Raw genomic sequence first — 16194 nt, forward strand, 5'->3', positions numbered from 1 at the left:
GCAACCAAATAGCAAATGGAATGTTAAACTTACACTGTTTTTGAGGTATTACAAAGCATCAAATAACCGTGCGTACATCTAACAAAGATGTGTATGCCTATAAACGGAAAACTGCAAGACATCATTGAGATGAAGTAAGAGGAAGCTAAATACATGGAGGGAGACAAAGTGGTTCTTGGATTCGAAGACAAAAGACTCAGTTCTCCACATGTTGGTCTCAACATTTGATGCAATTCAAATACAAATCTCAGAAGTGACTTTGTATGTTTCTTTCTATCTATCTATCTACCTACCTACCTACCTATTTGTCAACATTGACGTACTCATCCTAAAACATCCTAAAATTCTTACTGGAATTCAAGGGTTAAGAATAATCAAGATAACCTTGAACAAGAAGAACCAAGTTGAAAGTTTCATGGTATCAAATATCAAGACGTATGATCTAGGCAGAGTCATTAAGACCGTGTAGTGTTGGCACAGGGTAGATAAATGGATGGGACAGAGTAGAAAGCCCCAAAATGTTCTGTCATTTGATTGATGACAGTCATGCCTCTGCAATGCAGCACAGAAAGACTCTTTTTACAATAAATGATAATATTAAATATAATTGATACCAATTGGATATTCACTTTAAAGAATTGTCACAACTGAAATTACACATAAAAAGCTCTTCCAGTTACTTCAATAAATATTTCTTCAGGATTAAAAAAAGGACTAACCATAAAGGAAAATACCAATAAATTATACTAAACTGATGATTTTTATCATAGAAGGACTCCACTGAGTGAAGATTCTTTCCAGAGAGTGGGATGCGATATTAGTCATATGTATATCTGACAAATGACACAGAAACAGAATCTATAAAGAAGTCCTACCAATATTATAAACGACGGAGCACCTACTATAAGTATAGGCAGAAGATTTCCATATGGACAGTAGATGCATGAAAATGCTGACTTCTTTCAGTGTTAGAGTGAGGCTAATTAAACCCCAAAGTGGCTTAAATGTCAATACTAAAAATACCGATTGTTCACAAGGACGAGAAGCAGCTGCTGGTGAGAGAGAAGTTACCACAACCACTTTGGAAAACTTGTGTAATTTGTACTAAACCTGGAATAGTGCCCATTTGGGGGCCAACTCTCTACCTCTTGAAATTACCCAGAAGAAAATCATGTATCTGTTGGGGAAAAGATATTCGTACACGTGCCCATAACAAACTAATGCAGAGTAGCCCCCAAATTGGAAATAAATAAAAGGCTTGTATGAATAAATAAATGTTGAGGTATCTGTACAGTGAGAAGAAATTAATTTCTATTACAACAGAAGTGCATGCATAGATCTCGGGAACAATTCTGCTTTGGGGAAGCCACATATAAAAGTGGACAGTTATGATTCCATTTATATAGAATTTAAACCTGAAAGAACGTCCTAGTAGAGATGAGTCAGCATACTTATTACTCATGTGGAAGAGACGCTGGAGCCCACATTGCATGGCTTCATCTGGGTTATGGTGACACAAGGTTGTTCATTTTGCAAAATCCACTGAGTCAAAATATGTGATATTCAGTATAAAGTTTACTTTAAAAAAAGTTCACGGGGCTGAAGAGTTGGCCTTGAGGGGATCAAAATACAAGATGGGAGTTGCTTCAGGGAGCAGATGACCGAAGACTCTTGGGACGAGGGTTTTTGTGATGGCGGAGGTGAGAATTCTTCAGCTCCAGCACGCTTGCCAACGGGCTGAGAGACGCAGAGGATTCAAGGATGGCTCCGTGCTACTTGTCCTGGGCACGCTGGAGGAGGGAGCTGCCTCGCTCATGTTGAGAGGGGGAAGGCTGTGGGAGGACCAGGATTTGAGTGGAAGGACAGACAGTTGCCTTTAAGATCTATAAAACTATTGAATCACTATGATGCGCACCTAAAACTGATATAATATTTTAAGGCAACTGTACTTCCATATAGACGTATTATTTTTTCTTCAAAAAAGGATCTGTCATTTGGGATATCTACAGTAAATGTTCAAGTACAGATGCTGAAAATACGGTTTTTTGTATACGGAAACTTGGAGATCTGGAGACTGTCAGGTGATGCTGATCTGTCAAATAAGGTGTGGACAGGAGGCTGGCCAGACTTTAGAACACAGCTGTTAATGATAACCTTGACAAGGTTATCATTTTTTCTATTTCAAGTGGAAAGCCAGGCTGGTAGTTTTAACAGAGAAGGCGAAGAGAGAATTGAAGACGGGCAAGTCCAGACAGCTCTGCTAAGAAGCTCTGCGGCCAACGGGAATGGGCCCGCTTGGAGCTGTTAGGTCAGGACGTAGCTTTTAATGGACTTTTTAAGTTCAGAGAAACCACCGTGTGTCACTGCTCCTGGGCCTTCTCCGCAGACAGTGTGCCATGCGTGTGCACACACCCTTTCACACCCACGTCTGTATTTCTGTGTCGTCTGTCTGTGAGATGAGTGCGTTTGTGTACATATGCCCTTCCGATGGGGACGTACTCACTGAAGAGTCCGATTCAAGGTCACAAGTTTCCTTCCGACATCCCTCTCTTTTCTTATTTGTAAATTAATTCTCCAACAATAACCAACCCAGTTCTCATTATCTGCAACGTGCTTATTGATTGGTTGAAGTTCAGAACACGTGTGAAGCACCAGAACTGTTGACCCATATCCCCGTGAGAAACACGTGATTCACTAAATCGCAGCATCCAGGTACGGCTGTTTTTATCTCTAGTGCTGCAGCATCCGGGCAGTGTACCATTTTCTACTCTGAGCCACCCAGGTCAGTGTAGTCTTTTATTCATGTGAGAGTCAGACTCATTTGTTAAATGTTTATATTTTGGTTTTGGTTCACCTCACCGACTGGTTGGTTTTAATTCCTCATTTAATGTGAAAGATAGTTGGAAAGCTCCTGTGGTTGCAAGAATCAGAGCTGGACCAAAATATACACTTGAAGTATTTCTACTTTCTACCTGTGTCCCACCCACTTCCTCTAGGTAACCAGTTGCTGCACTTTCTGATTTATCCTTCCTACATTTCTTTCACATACATGAGCAGATGAATGTGTACTGATTGTATTTTTTTTTACATAGCAATAGTATCCTATAAATGATTTTTCACGCTTTGTTTCACTGAACAGCTTGCCCTGGTCAAATCACTTCATATTAATTTAGGAAGATTTTTTTTTTAACTGTTGAATAGTGTTCCATGATGTAGGTGCACCATTATTTATCAGTCATTCAAACAGTCTCCCATATGTGGGAATTCAGGTTGTTTCCAATATTTTGCAATTGCAGACAATACTGCCATGAATAATCTTGTCTTACTGATGATGTAACTTCAGAGTAGATTCCTAGAAGTAGGATTGCTGGGTCAAAAATTAAGTTCATATGTAGATTGTTTGGTTGGTGAATTTCTTTAGTTATTGGCAAGTTTCCCTTCAGATGAGTGGACACAATTGACATTCTCATCAATAATATATGGGAGAGCCAAGGCAGTAGAAATAAAAGCAAAAATAAACAATGAGACCTAGTCAACCCTATAAACTTTTGCATAGCAAAGGAGATCATAAATAAAACATAAAGACAACCTACAGATGGATAGAAGATACTTGCAAACATTGTGACTGACAAGGGCTTAAATTCCAAAGTATACAAACAGCTTATACAACTCAATAACAAAAAAACAAACAACCCAATCAAAAAAATAGGCAAAATACCTAAATAGACATTTCTCCAAGGAAGACATACAGATGGCCAATAGGCACATTAAAAGATGCTCAACATCACTTACTATCTATCAGAGAGATGCAAGTCAAAACTATAATGAGTTATCACCTCACACCAGTCAGAATGGCCATCATTCAAAAGTCCACAAATGAGAAATGCTGCAGAGGGTGTGGAGAAAAGGGAGTGTAGGTTGGTGCAGCCATTATGGAAAACAGTATGGAAATTCCTTAAAAAACTAAAAATAGACTTACCATGTGATCCAGCGATCCCACTCCTGGGCATACATATATCAGGAGGGAACTCTAATTCAAAAAGATACATGCACTCGGTGTTCATAGCAGCACTATTTACAAAAGCCATGACATAGAAGCACCCTAAATGTCCAGTGACAGGTAACTGGACAAAGCAGTTGTGGTATATTTACAGGGGAATACCACTCAGCCATAAAAAAGAATGAAATAATGCCATTTGTAGCAGTATGGATGGACCTGGAGATTATCATGCTAAGTGAAGTAAGTCAGAGAAAGACAAATATCATATGATATCACTTAGAAGTGGAATCTAAAAAAAAGATACAAATGAACTTATTTACAGAACAGATTCACAGACATAGAAAACAAACTTATGGTTACCGAAGGGGAAAAGGAGGGGAGAGATAAATTAGGAGTTTGGAATTAGCATATAAAAACTACTATATATAAAATAGATAAACAACAAGGATTTACTGTATAACACAGGGAAGTATATTCAATGGCTTATAATAACCTATAATGAAAAGGAATCTGAAAAAGAATATATATAAAACTGAATCACTATGCTATACACGAGAAACTAACACAACATTGTAAATCAACTATATTTCAATAAAAACACAATAATGTATGGGAGAGCTGTTTCCTCACAGCCTCCTGGGCAGAATATGTTGTCATATAATTTTTAAAGATTTGTGTCAGTCTGATAGGTGAGAAATGCTATCTCAGTGTTACTTTAATTTCTTTAAAAATGAGTGAGTTTGAACATTTGTCATATGTTTGAAGACCATTATTATCTCTGCTGCAGTGAATTGTCTGCCCGTTAGATTTTTACGTTTTCTGTTGGGTTTTGGTTCTTTGTCCCACAATGTTTTAGTTTTTTGTATATTAAGAGTCTTAGCCCTTTGAATGTCACTAGTCTTTTGATTTTCCTTATTATGTTTTTGTTGTGCATTTTTAAATGCATCTTTATGTAGCGACTTTATCAGGTTTTTCTTTTCTTGGCTGCAGGTTTTGATTTATTGTTAGAAAGCCATTCCCTGTACTGATCTTAAAGCGGAATTTATTCCTGTTACTTCCTAGTGCTTGTATGGTTTCAATTTTTACATGTAGATCCCTAATACACTTGAAACATTCTTATGAATAATTTGAGATATGAACCTAATTTTATAATTTTACAGGTGACTATCCATTTGCCTCAACACCATGAATAAAAGCGTCCGTATTTACCCCTGGGGTTTGAGGTGCCACTTTGGTGACGTCCTATGCTTCCCTGTGTATTGGGGTCCAGTTCTGGGCTTTCTCTTCAATCCTACTTGTCCGTATGACGGTTCATACACCAGCACCGTACGTTTTAGGAATGGAACCTTTATAATATGCTTGACGATCTGGAAGGGCTGGTTCTCCCCCAGAGTTCTTCTTCAGTGTCTATTGGCTATACTTTTGTGTTTGTCATTCTGTGTGAACTTTATATCCAGTGATCTAACTGCATAAAACAGCTGATGGGTGTTTTTATTGGGATTGCATTGGAGTTAATTAGAGAAACTGGCAGCTTCATAATGTTGAATCGTCCTCTCCTAGAACAGGGACTGTCTTTCCGCTTGTTCACATCTATTCGTATCTCCCAGGAATTCATCTAGAATTTTCACCGCATAGGTTTTGCACATTTCTTGTTATTTTTTCTAAGTTTTTGTCTTCTTTGTTGCTGCTTGAAGTGTACTTTTCTCTACCATCATGTTGTTAAACTCTTCAGTATTTATTTCTAAAAAGGTTGTGAATTTTTGTCTGTTAGTTTTATAGTGTGCAGTCTCACTGAATTATTTTAATGTTTTGTGAGTTTTGTCATGAACACTCTGCAATTTTATAGGTACATACATGTCATCTGCAGTTGAGACAGCATCATTTTTAAAAAATATATTCTTGTGTTTCTAATTAACTTATTTTGTCCAATTGTACCAGCCAGATCCTAGTGGAGACAGTGGGCATCCTTATCTTGTTCCTAATCTTAGTTGTAATGCCAGCAAAGCTTTTTCTCCAAAATATCAAATAAGACACTAGCTTTAGGATTAAGATTATAAATATATATATATATATATATACACATACAGGTATGTACACACATAGACCCCTATGTAATGATATATATAATCATGGTAAGAAAATATCTCATAATTCCTATTTTCAAGTGTTTTTATCATAAATAAGTGTTGAGTTTTGGCAAAGGGTCTCTCCACATCTGTGATGATCATATGTTTTGTTCTTTAGATTTGTTAATGTTGTGTATTACATTACTGGGTTTCTGATATTGCACTAAATTTTAATTCCTGGAAATCAAGCTGGTCATGGAACAATTTTTTCCAGTGGTAAGGAATTCTATTTGCTAGGATTTTAGAATTTTTGCATTGACATTCATGAAGGATATTGATCTGTGACTTCATTTCTCTGTCCTTTCATTATCTGGGTTAGGTATCACTGTCATATTTGCCTCATAAAAGGAATTACAAAAAGTTTTCTTCAAGTGCTCGGAATAGTTTGTAAGGTGCTGAGGATATATTTGTTTTGAGTTTTGGTAGGAGTCTTCTGATAAACTCAAAGCCTGGTGTTTTCTTGTGGGGAATTCGTTCATAATTTTCTCTATTTCTTCTATGAAAATTGGTCTGTTTAAGCTCCATAATATTGTAATTTCTTAGGAAATTATCCATTTCATCTAGATTATGTCAAATTAATTTACATAGAAATCACCAAAATAGTGTCATGACTTTTTAAAATCACAGTCATCTTTGAGTTTCCTTATTCTCTTCCTTCAAGTAATCTTAAAGACGTGTGTGTTGGTCCCTGTGTCACCTCCAGTTTGGTGACGTGTGAGAAGCAGTCGCAGAGCTCAGCGTGCAGCTGTCCTCACAGAGAAACGCTACTCCAGCAAAAGGGCGCCAGGCAGGACCAGCACAGGGAAAGGCATGTGTGGGTGCGTCCGCAGGACACAACCTAGTTAATCCCTCCAGTAACGTACTGTGACAGTTCCTGCCAAGCGTGTCTGCCGGAGAACTCCGGGCTCCCAGAGGGAAGCAGGCACCTGGTGTAAACCCCAAGTTTGTACCAAGTTAAGCCACAGTGTATCGAACAGGGAAGGGCCCACATCCGTGTAAGGAGCTCAAGCCCCCGTCCAACGCCCAGATGCCAGACTAGGGGGGGAGCCTTCCTCGGGAGGGGAGTCTCAGGCCTGCGCGTGTGTTTCTGCATAAACTGTTCACATAGGTGAAATTACTACACACGGTTGTAGAGGAGTTTGGAGCTATTACTTCCTACATACCCGATGTTGTCTGTGTCATTCCAAGTCGTACCCGCTAGTCGTCGCTGTGCATCGTGAGTAACACGTTAGTACTTTTGTGTCGGCGGAGGGTGCAGCCCAGGCACGGCCGCCAGGCGGCGCCGCCGCACGGCCGCTCCGACGCGCAGGGGCCGCTGGGAGCGGGGCCGCCGGCGGCTCCCGGGGCTCCAGCCCCGCCCCACCCTCCTCAGGGCCGGCGCGCCCGCGAAGCCCGGAGCTCGGCCTCAGAGGGCTTCGCTCCGTCCGGGGAGCGCACCGTCTGCCGGGGGCACCGAGGACTGGCCCAGCGCCGCCCGCCCGAGGTGGGCGTCCAGCTGCCCCGCGGGACCGACGGGGGACGTGCGTGCCGCCGCCCGGCCCCCCAGGTAGGCCGCGCCGCCCCGGCCCCACGCCTCCGCCCCGCGCCCGTCCGGGGCCCTGCGGCGGGGACTCGCCTCCGGGGACCCGGGCACCCGGGGGAAGGGGCCTCGGAGCCCCGCGGGCGGGGACGCGGGAGCGGACGGCAGGGTCAGGCTCAGTGTCTGCGGCCCGCGGTGTCCCCGCGTGCTGGCGAGGTCGGGCCTGAGGTGTCCCCGCGTGCGTGAGGCCGGGCCTGAGGTGTCCCCGCGTGCGGGCGAGGCTGGGCCTGAGGTGTCCCCGCGTGCGGGCGAGGCCGGGCCTGAGGTGTCCTCGTGTGCGTGAGGCCGGGCCTGAGGTGTCCCCGCGTGCGGGCGAGGCTGGGCCTGAGGTGTCCCCGCGTGCGGGCGAGGCCGGGCCCGCGGTGTCCCTGTGTGCGGGCGAGCACTGAGTCCTGCGCACCAGGGTGCGTCCCTCGGGGCGGAACGCACCACCATGACTGCGTTTCCGTCACGGGTGAAATGGTGCTGATTTGAGTGTCCTCCCTGGAGAGTACCCAGCAAACATTCCCCACTGTCCAGGGCAGCGCCCCCCGTGGTGGTGGTGGTGGTGGTGGTGGTGGTGGTGGTGGGGTGTCACTGAGATGTCACAGCGCCACCGTTGTTATCACGGGGAGTGTCCTGGACTTGTTCCCACACGCCCACACCCAGCCCGACCTGGTCTGCACTGAGGGGACAGGACGCTTCAATCCTGAAGCCGTATCCCTGACCCCGTTTCTACCCCACTCTGTCTCCTCGTTCTTTCTAAACCACACACTGGTCCCTGCCCTTCCCTCGCTAGAAATTTTCAGGAGCAGCTCACAGGCTTTAGAGAGGCCCCTTACCTGGAACACACACACCACCTTCCGTGGCCTGGCCTCTGCTCGCCCGTCCTGCCCAGCTCTCAGCCGCCTCCTTTCCCCTCAGCTCGCCAGTCTTCCTGTCCCCACCAGGGGGGTCACACATGATCTTGCACCTGCCTGGAAGCTGTTCATTAGTTGCTCATCTTCCTGGTTGCCTTTGCCCTCCGACACCCATTCCGGAGCCCTTTCTCTGCGCAGTACCAGGCAGTAACATTTCCGCAGAACCCTCAGAATTCGGTAATTATTTCTCTCGTGGTACTTGTCGCACCGCCTGGAAGCCACCTGGCTCCTTGTCTGTACCACTCTCTCCGTTCCGGGTACAAAGTAAGTTCTTCCAGGGCAGAAATTGTCTCGGGTGCCTGTTGTGAGTGCCATGCGTGGCCTTGCTTCCAGCGCTCCAAGGTAATATCACCGGTTTTCTCCTATGGTTTCTGCTAGGTGATTTATAGAGTTAGATTTAGATTTATGATCTATTTCCAGTTACTCTATGCATATGATTTGAGCTGGCTGTAAACCTCCTTCTTACGGTTACTTTTGCTGCATTCCGTACGTTTTGGCCCATTCAGTACATGCGGGAAAATGTGGGTAAGGCCCTTTCCTTGTAGACCTCGTGTGTGTTTGATGCTCTCTTTCATGCTGCGATGGGCTCCCTCCATGCTGGAATGAGTGCTTGCATGATTAGGATTAGAACTGCACGCAGCTTGTTAGAGTTTCTCTTTGCTTCTTTAGCATGATTTTAGTTTCTCTTCTCCTTTTGGAAAACTATTATTTTTAGTATTTTAACAACTTTTCGGTTGAAAATAACCCTTATTTATTTTCCTGAATGAGAAGATACAGATGTTTTAGAACCTCTTGAATGTCTTCGTACTGATACTTGGCTGATACGATTCAACCGTGTTTATTTAAGTTGTTCTCATGAGGTTGCATTTGTTTATTGCTTCCTAGACATGTGATCTCTAATTTTATTGTCCTGTAAACATTGGGGCTGACCTCCAAGTTCCATAATGTGGCTTGTCAAGTTATTCTGTTTGTCAGTTGTATCTCTTTAGCTATAATGCATTAGTAGCATTTCATTTCTATTTATAGAAGCAAAGTCTTTTTTCAGGAAGCAATATATCCCAAATATAGTCCTAAAATTAAGAGAAATCATATTTTCATGTGCGTTGCCATGCAGGGTTGTTACTATGAATCCTTTGCAGCATCGGACGTATCATCTCTGCGGAGCGGGAGTAGTGTACCTGCCCCAGGTCATGTAGAAAGTGGACAAAGAGGAAATTAGAAACACTCAGGAAGGTGGGCTTCAACCAGAAGATGTTTCAGAAGAATTGTAAAATCTCTTTTTATATCAAAACCACATTTTTTTAAAGTGACAGGCTCATCTGTTCTTACCTTTTACGTGAGTTAGGTGATGCCGAGAGAAGAGCGGGGTGGGAGAGATGACAGCAGAGGCACGGATTTCAGAGGGACCCATAATCAAAGTCAGCTTCACAGTGCGAACAAAGATACCACTTAAAAGCACAGAAAGATTATGTTATACGTCAGATAGTACCATGCCACCCTGCTGGAAAATACTCAGGTTTCTGCATTTTATCACCTAAATTTCTACCAAGTGATGTTTTATGTGTGTGTGTATAAATAAAATAAATGTAATAAATAATAAATATAGGGGACTGAGCATAGCTCAGTGGTAGAGCCCATGCTTAGCGTGCATGAGTGTCTGGGTTTAATCCCCAGTACTTCCATTAAAAAATTAAATGTATGTGTATATATGGGGGAAGGAGAAGTGAACGCTCATGGGGAGGTGATAACACAGCACCTGGGGTGCTTTTCTTGAAAGGTGGCGGTGCCCTGTGTTGCCTCCATAAATACTGTTGTACTAAAAGATCTGAATTATATGACCCTGTGTAGGCGTTAACACTGAATATAAACCCATTATTACTTTTTCCACAAGCTACCTGACATATGCAAGTTACATAGATGCACTGTGTATAGGAGAAGTCTTCATTTCCAACTGTTGATTTATTTTTTATCAATGCCAAGTATTAGCACATTAGTCAATTAAAATACGCTTTTTGCTGATTAAAATTATGTTTTGAATGTTCTCAAATATTCTTGCTGGTAATAGCTCCTTTTCAGATAACAAACACAAATGCACACACATGCAATCTTTTTCTTTACCTTGGGATTTTTGTTTAGCTTATTTTTACCTACATTATAATGTAAGAAAATAGGGCATTAGATATAAACTGTCTATAGAACAGCTTACAAAAAAAATTGAACATATTGTGTTTTTATAGCTTACAACAGACAGTTTGGGGATTTGAGAATACGCTGAGGACTAGTACAAGTTTATTTTATTTTAGAGATAGATGTATGAGTGAGAGGTGCCAAAATACACATAATACATACAAAAGGAAATATTTATTAAAGGTGATAATTTAGTTAATAAAAGAGACATGGTGATACTTGTAAAAGAAAACAAGTTTGTAACTATTAAGAGTGTAGGGAACAGAGAAAAAAATTGAGTAATCCAAAGTTTTTACAAAATGCTATCAGAACACACACACACACACACACACACACACACACACACAGAGCAGGTCATGCAATTTGAACTATGAATGTACTGAATGACTGTTTATCCCAGGGTTTTGTGCTGAAACATGCTGATTGTCTGGGAAAGAGGAACTGGAAAAATAAAAAGGTCACCACACTTTCCCCTAGCTGCCAGCTTTTTCTTGATGTCATTTTCCATCTTGCACATTAAATTGTCAGTTTTATACTGAAGGAGTCTCACTGTGTGTCTAACACTTTAATTCCTTACTGAATATCATATATGGACGAGCAACTTGGAATAACTCGTCAATAATGAAAAGTCAGTGCTGCAGCCCTCCTGCTCAGTGTTGGTCTCTGATCAGCTCCGCTTGAGAGACAACGTCGTAATCATTTGTTACCAGTGCAATATGCATGTGTTAGTTCAAATTAATGGTGAATAACATTTCGAGAAGTATAAGCGTATGAATACTATTTAGTATAATACTGAAGTGTTTATTTTAAAAGTTGTTTTTAAGCTGGGGTATTTTAATTGCCAACTTATTATTAGTTAAACTTTACATTTTATCTGAAGCTGTGTCTGAAACCTGTAACTGTATCCTACTGTTTCTTCTTGATTCTTTATTCTTCTAAGCCTTTTTTTTTTTTTCAATCACTCAGCTTTTCTTTTTGTGGCCAATGGGCTGCACAGTGATCCCACTGTTCCTTATTTCCTAGTGTTTAGCCTTGTGTAGTCCCCTGTCCTTGCATGTAGACTGGCTCTGTGCTTGTTTATAACCAGTAGAACATTTCAGAGGTGGTGGGTTGTCAGTTCCCTGACTGCCTTATATAGACCCTAACTTCCGTCTTTCTGGCCAGCCCTCTCCTTTGCTGGCCTTGCTAAAGCTAGTTGCTGTGTGGAGAGAGAATGACATGAACCACATGACAGTGACTTCAGGGTGGCCTCCATCCAACAGCCAAGTGGAAGCTGAGGCCCTCAGTCCAGCACCCTGAAGGAAGTGAACCCCTCTGAGAACCGTGTAAGTGAGCAGACCCTTTCCCTGGAGAGTCCTCAGGTCAGGCCCCAGCCCTGGATGGACCTTGTGTTTGCAGTCCTGGGGAACCCGGGGGTCTGTGTTAGAGGGTATGTACTTAGCCCACAGGGGACAGGCCGTGGTGGTTTATGTGTACGTGTGGAATTTTGCTGCTGCTTGCAGACACCCTCAATAAAAACACCATGGGGAGCTTGCCCTGGAGGTTGAGGTGAACTGAAAACATTTAAAGCTAAATTTCCGAGGATGAAGGTCTGACCTCAGTCTGTCAGATTAAGAGAAACGATAAATGTTGATTCTTGGTCTGGGCGTTAAGTAAGAACGAATAGTGTATAGTACTCTTACAGCTCAGAGCAGTAAAATTCAAGTCAGTTCTTTTAATGAACATGGCAAAATCAAAATGTCATTTCTTTCAATCTCTTTCTGCTCTTTTAGAAATGGGTTTGTATCAAACATGCTACCTCTGAAACCTTTGGAAAAGTATAAATCTAAGCACTCTCATTACTAGTCATTATGGAATAACGTGGTGACTACAGTCAGAGTCCACATAACACGGGTCGACTGCCCACGTCGGCCCTGAGAAATGAACAGAAGTGGCCGTGCCAGACACCACGACAGATCTGTAAGACATGCGGGTCACACTACAGCCCAGTCAGGGAAGCTGCGTGTGGAAACTTGCCGCCGAGGAGAACAGAGTTTGACACTTACTGCAGGTGGCTCCCCTTTCTTCACAGCCAGCAGTTTCTCAGTCTGCAGTGGTGTTTCTTTGTCTTGTCTGATGCAAACTTAGTCATCTGAACAGAGACCCGGAAACAGCTCAGTTGTCAGTTAGTAGCTCTTAATCTCTTACTGATTAGTTCTGTGAATTTGCTTAAACCATTTAATGAATGTCCATTCCTGGAATACCACACTGAGAATTAGTATGTTAATTAACCCAACTTTTGAAAGATGTGGTACTAAAGGCAGAAATGTTATTAGAAATATTTGCACAAGTGAGCACGTACACTAGACTAATGTGTAGGACCATTTGGAAGTCTCATATGTGGAGAAACTGATAATTGTATTGGTCTTTTGGTCCCTTAAAATTAATAAACTCAACCATCATTTGTCTTTATTAAGAATGTAATTAAGTCTTAAGTATGTAATTGAGATTCAGATCACATACCCACTTGACCCTCATAATCTTTCTAAAAGAGTCCAAGGACTGAGAGATGAATTATTTTGTTTTCAAATAAATTCTCTACAAAGATTTTACTTTTATTAGTAGGGAGTTTAAAATTTGTGTATTTATATTTTCAAAACTGGCTCCCCAGTGATACAGTTTTTGCACAGTGCGAGCACAAAACTAAAACTATAGGTTAAGTAAGTGGCTGAAGAAGAAAATAACAGCCCTTTAAAACTGCTGACCCGTGACTGGCCATTCTAAAAACTTGACTGTGCCTTTTTTTTTTTTTAACACTTTGAAGACTTCTTATTTTTTGTAAAGTGGGGAAGAAATTGATTGGGTTTTTGCAGTCAAATGAGCTGGTAGGATTCCTTCTTTTTCGTTGTCCTTTTATGGCTGAGTAGTTCTGGGTAAATGTTTGAGAAAGGGTAGAGCCATAGGTGTGGTCATTGGGGGAGGAGGCGGTGCATCACCACGGGTGGGAGGGATCCCTTAGAGATAGTGGTCCCCATGCCCAGAAGGCAAGGCGCTGACACACGGCTGTCAGAAGCACTTTACTCCCTTGCTGAATGATAACAAAAAGCAGACTTGGCAGACAACTAAGAATTCTCAGTGGGAAGATGAGCAGACCTTTAATGATGAAGGGAGTGCTAGTCTGTGTGATATGTGCATTTTTTTGTGCTTTCACAGTGTTGTTCAGAGAAGGGATCATAGATTTCAGCACAAACAAGGGTCTGTGGACTTTAAGAAATTCTGATAAAGAGATTCATACACATAAAAAATTGAACTCAAAAAGTAGAGTGTGAAGGAAGAAGATATGTCATACACATAAAGCTGACTTGATAAATCTAAATAAATTTTAAATGTTAAATAGGGACAAATAAAAACAACTGTAAATGATTTAAATTTGTCTAACAACCGAAATTATCAGCATGGATTTTTTTTTGTGATTCAGTTTATATATATATATTTTTTCCAGGTTCTTTTCCGTAGCTTACTATGAAATATTGAATATAGTTTCTTATGCTTACAGTAAATCCTTAATTGCTCTCAGTTCGGATTTTAACTCTAGCTCTGTATTATTTACATATGACATAATTGATTATAACATAGGAAGACTGGAAAAAAAGGAAAATTCAGTCCAGAGATATGTGCAAATAAAAGCACATATTGATATCAACCAAAGGTATTTTAAGGTGGAAATCATTCTTGTAGATTAAGACAAATACAGCAAGATCATGTAGTAATTTGAAGCCATATGCCACACAAACTGTAGAGGGCAGTCTGACCTGATTTAGTCAAATCAAGTGTGTGCACATTCTGTGATGTACAAATTCCACTCTGAGTGTAGAGCTTAACAAATACTTTCAAACGGATTCAATAGGCAAGATTTACAAGGATATTTATCAACATGTTGTTCATGTAGTGGAGAGTTGACCATTTTGTCCATCATTAGGGGAATGGATAAATTGAAAGTGATGGATGGAGTATGAGACGCTAGGCAGCCCTTAGAAGACACACGTTGTTTGTGCACACTGCAGTATGATCAGATGCTAAAAACAGAAAGCTGAATTTTTTAAATAGAATGAGAACCATAGTATCTTGCCATTTACAGGAACTTAAAATGCGTAAGCTCCAAACTGTACTGCACATTTCACAAGAGCATATATTTCATTTGCATCGCATGCAGGTGCTGCATAGAGTGCTTGCCTGGGGGGAAAGACAGGAGTGAGGGATGACAATAGAGAAAGGGTGTTAATTAACCCATTCACTCATCTACAGACAGAGTGTTCACAGACCAATGATAATAGTGTGTGTGATTTTACAATGTGTAGTCGTCTCAGCCCCTCCTCAAGACAGAAAACAGGTGCGATTAAGAAGTAGTCTGGGTTCAACTTGTGGTGTGGAACCAGCAATCTCTAGGGGAGCAGCTCATCTTCTGTAGAATCTATGAGCAACAGCAAAAACAAGAAAGCAAGCAAGAAAACTGTTTGAAGGCACCGGAGAGTGAATAAGAGCAGGTCTTTTTTTTTTTTTTCTTTCAGTGGGGAGAGAGAAGGGCTGGTCCACAACTTGGAGCAATCAGCCTCCCTGATATGGGTTCTCTGTTTTTTGTGGCTTTTTCTCTGAGGGTCCCACAGTCACAGCATGGCCTGGGAAGTGAAAAGGCTACCTGGAGGAACCAGAAGGTCCCAGGACAAATGTACAATGCAACACATAACTCATAAAATCATGGTTAAGCACATGTAATAGGTTCACCGTCATAAATCAACAGAGTCATGAGACCACAGTGAAATCCTGCTGCACACCTAAGGGGGCGACTGAAATGAAGAAGCCAGTGTGTGCTCAAATACGTGTAATACCGTCACTCACAAGAACCAAAAACTGAAGAAAACTTGATGGTCTATCAAAAGGTGAATTAATGAACAAAATGTGGCATATCCATTTAATAAACAGGAGCTGCTAGTATGTGCAAAACTACAGACAGACCCCAGAATCATTATGCTAGATTAAATGGAACAGAAAAGAGTCTACAGTAGGTGATTCCATTTATGTAAAATACAGTATACTCAGTCACAAGGCAGATCTCGTTGAATTTGAAAGAATCAGTAAAACAAACTTGGTTTTAATCACAAAGCAATATAATTAGAAACAAATTATTTAAAATACTACAAAACATGTTAAGTCTTTAAACTTGAGTAGTGACTGCTAATTGTGTATTAAAAATGAAATATTAATGAAAAGAGCATTTTTTAGAATTAAATGATAATGAAGAATATATGTATCAGACCAATTGGGATTCAGTTAAAGTATATAAGATTTATTAAAACATTGAAAGCAAGAAGGAGAATCAAATACTGAACACTAATGATCAAAAAGAGTTGAGAAATTGGGAAAACA

The 16194-nt window shown here is 41.3% G+C and overlaps 1 protein-coding gene and 1 long non-coding RNA gene across 2 annotated transcripts in view; one reads left to right on the forward strand and one right to left on the reverse strand.

Annotated features, from left to right (window-relative positions):
- Positions 1–1612: 1612 nt before the first annotated feature.
- LOC140689538 (uncharacterized) lies at positions 1613–8224 on the reverse strand. The gene is made up of 3 exons (XR_012064585.1): positions 8135–8224; positions 7290–7333; positions 1613–1832 (listed from the first exon to the last, which is right to left on the reverse strand). It is a non-coding gene; the product is annotated as an uncharacterized lncRNA (long non-coding RNA).
- Positions 7547–16194, forward strand: part of CSMD1 (CUB and Sushi multiple domains 1) — a 1700362-nt gene continuing 1691714 nt past the window's right edge. Inside the window, exon 1 of the mRNA XM_072950557.1 lies at positions 7547–7672. The gene's annotated coding sequence lies outside the window, so the exon portion shown is untranslated. The remainder of the gene's footprint in view (positions 7673–16194) is intronic.

The sequence above is a fragment of the Vicugna pacos genome, chromosome 26 (genome assembly GCF_048564905.1).
Source record: "Vicugna pacos chromosome 26, VicPac4, whole genome shotgun sequence".
In the NCBI taxonomy this organism is placed as follows: domain Eukaryota; kingdom Metazoa; phylum Chordata; class Mammalia; order Artiodactyla; family Camelidae; genus Vicugna; species Vicugna pacos.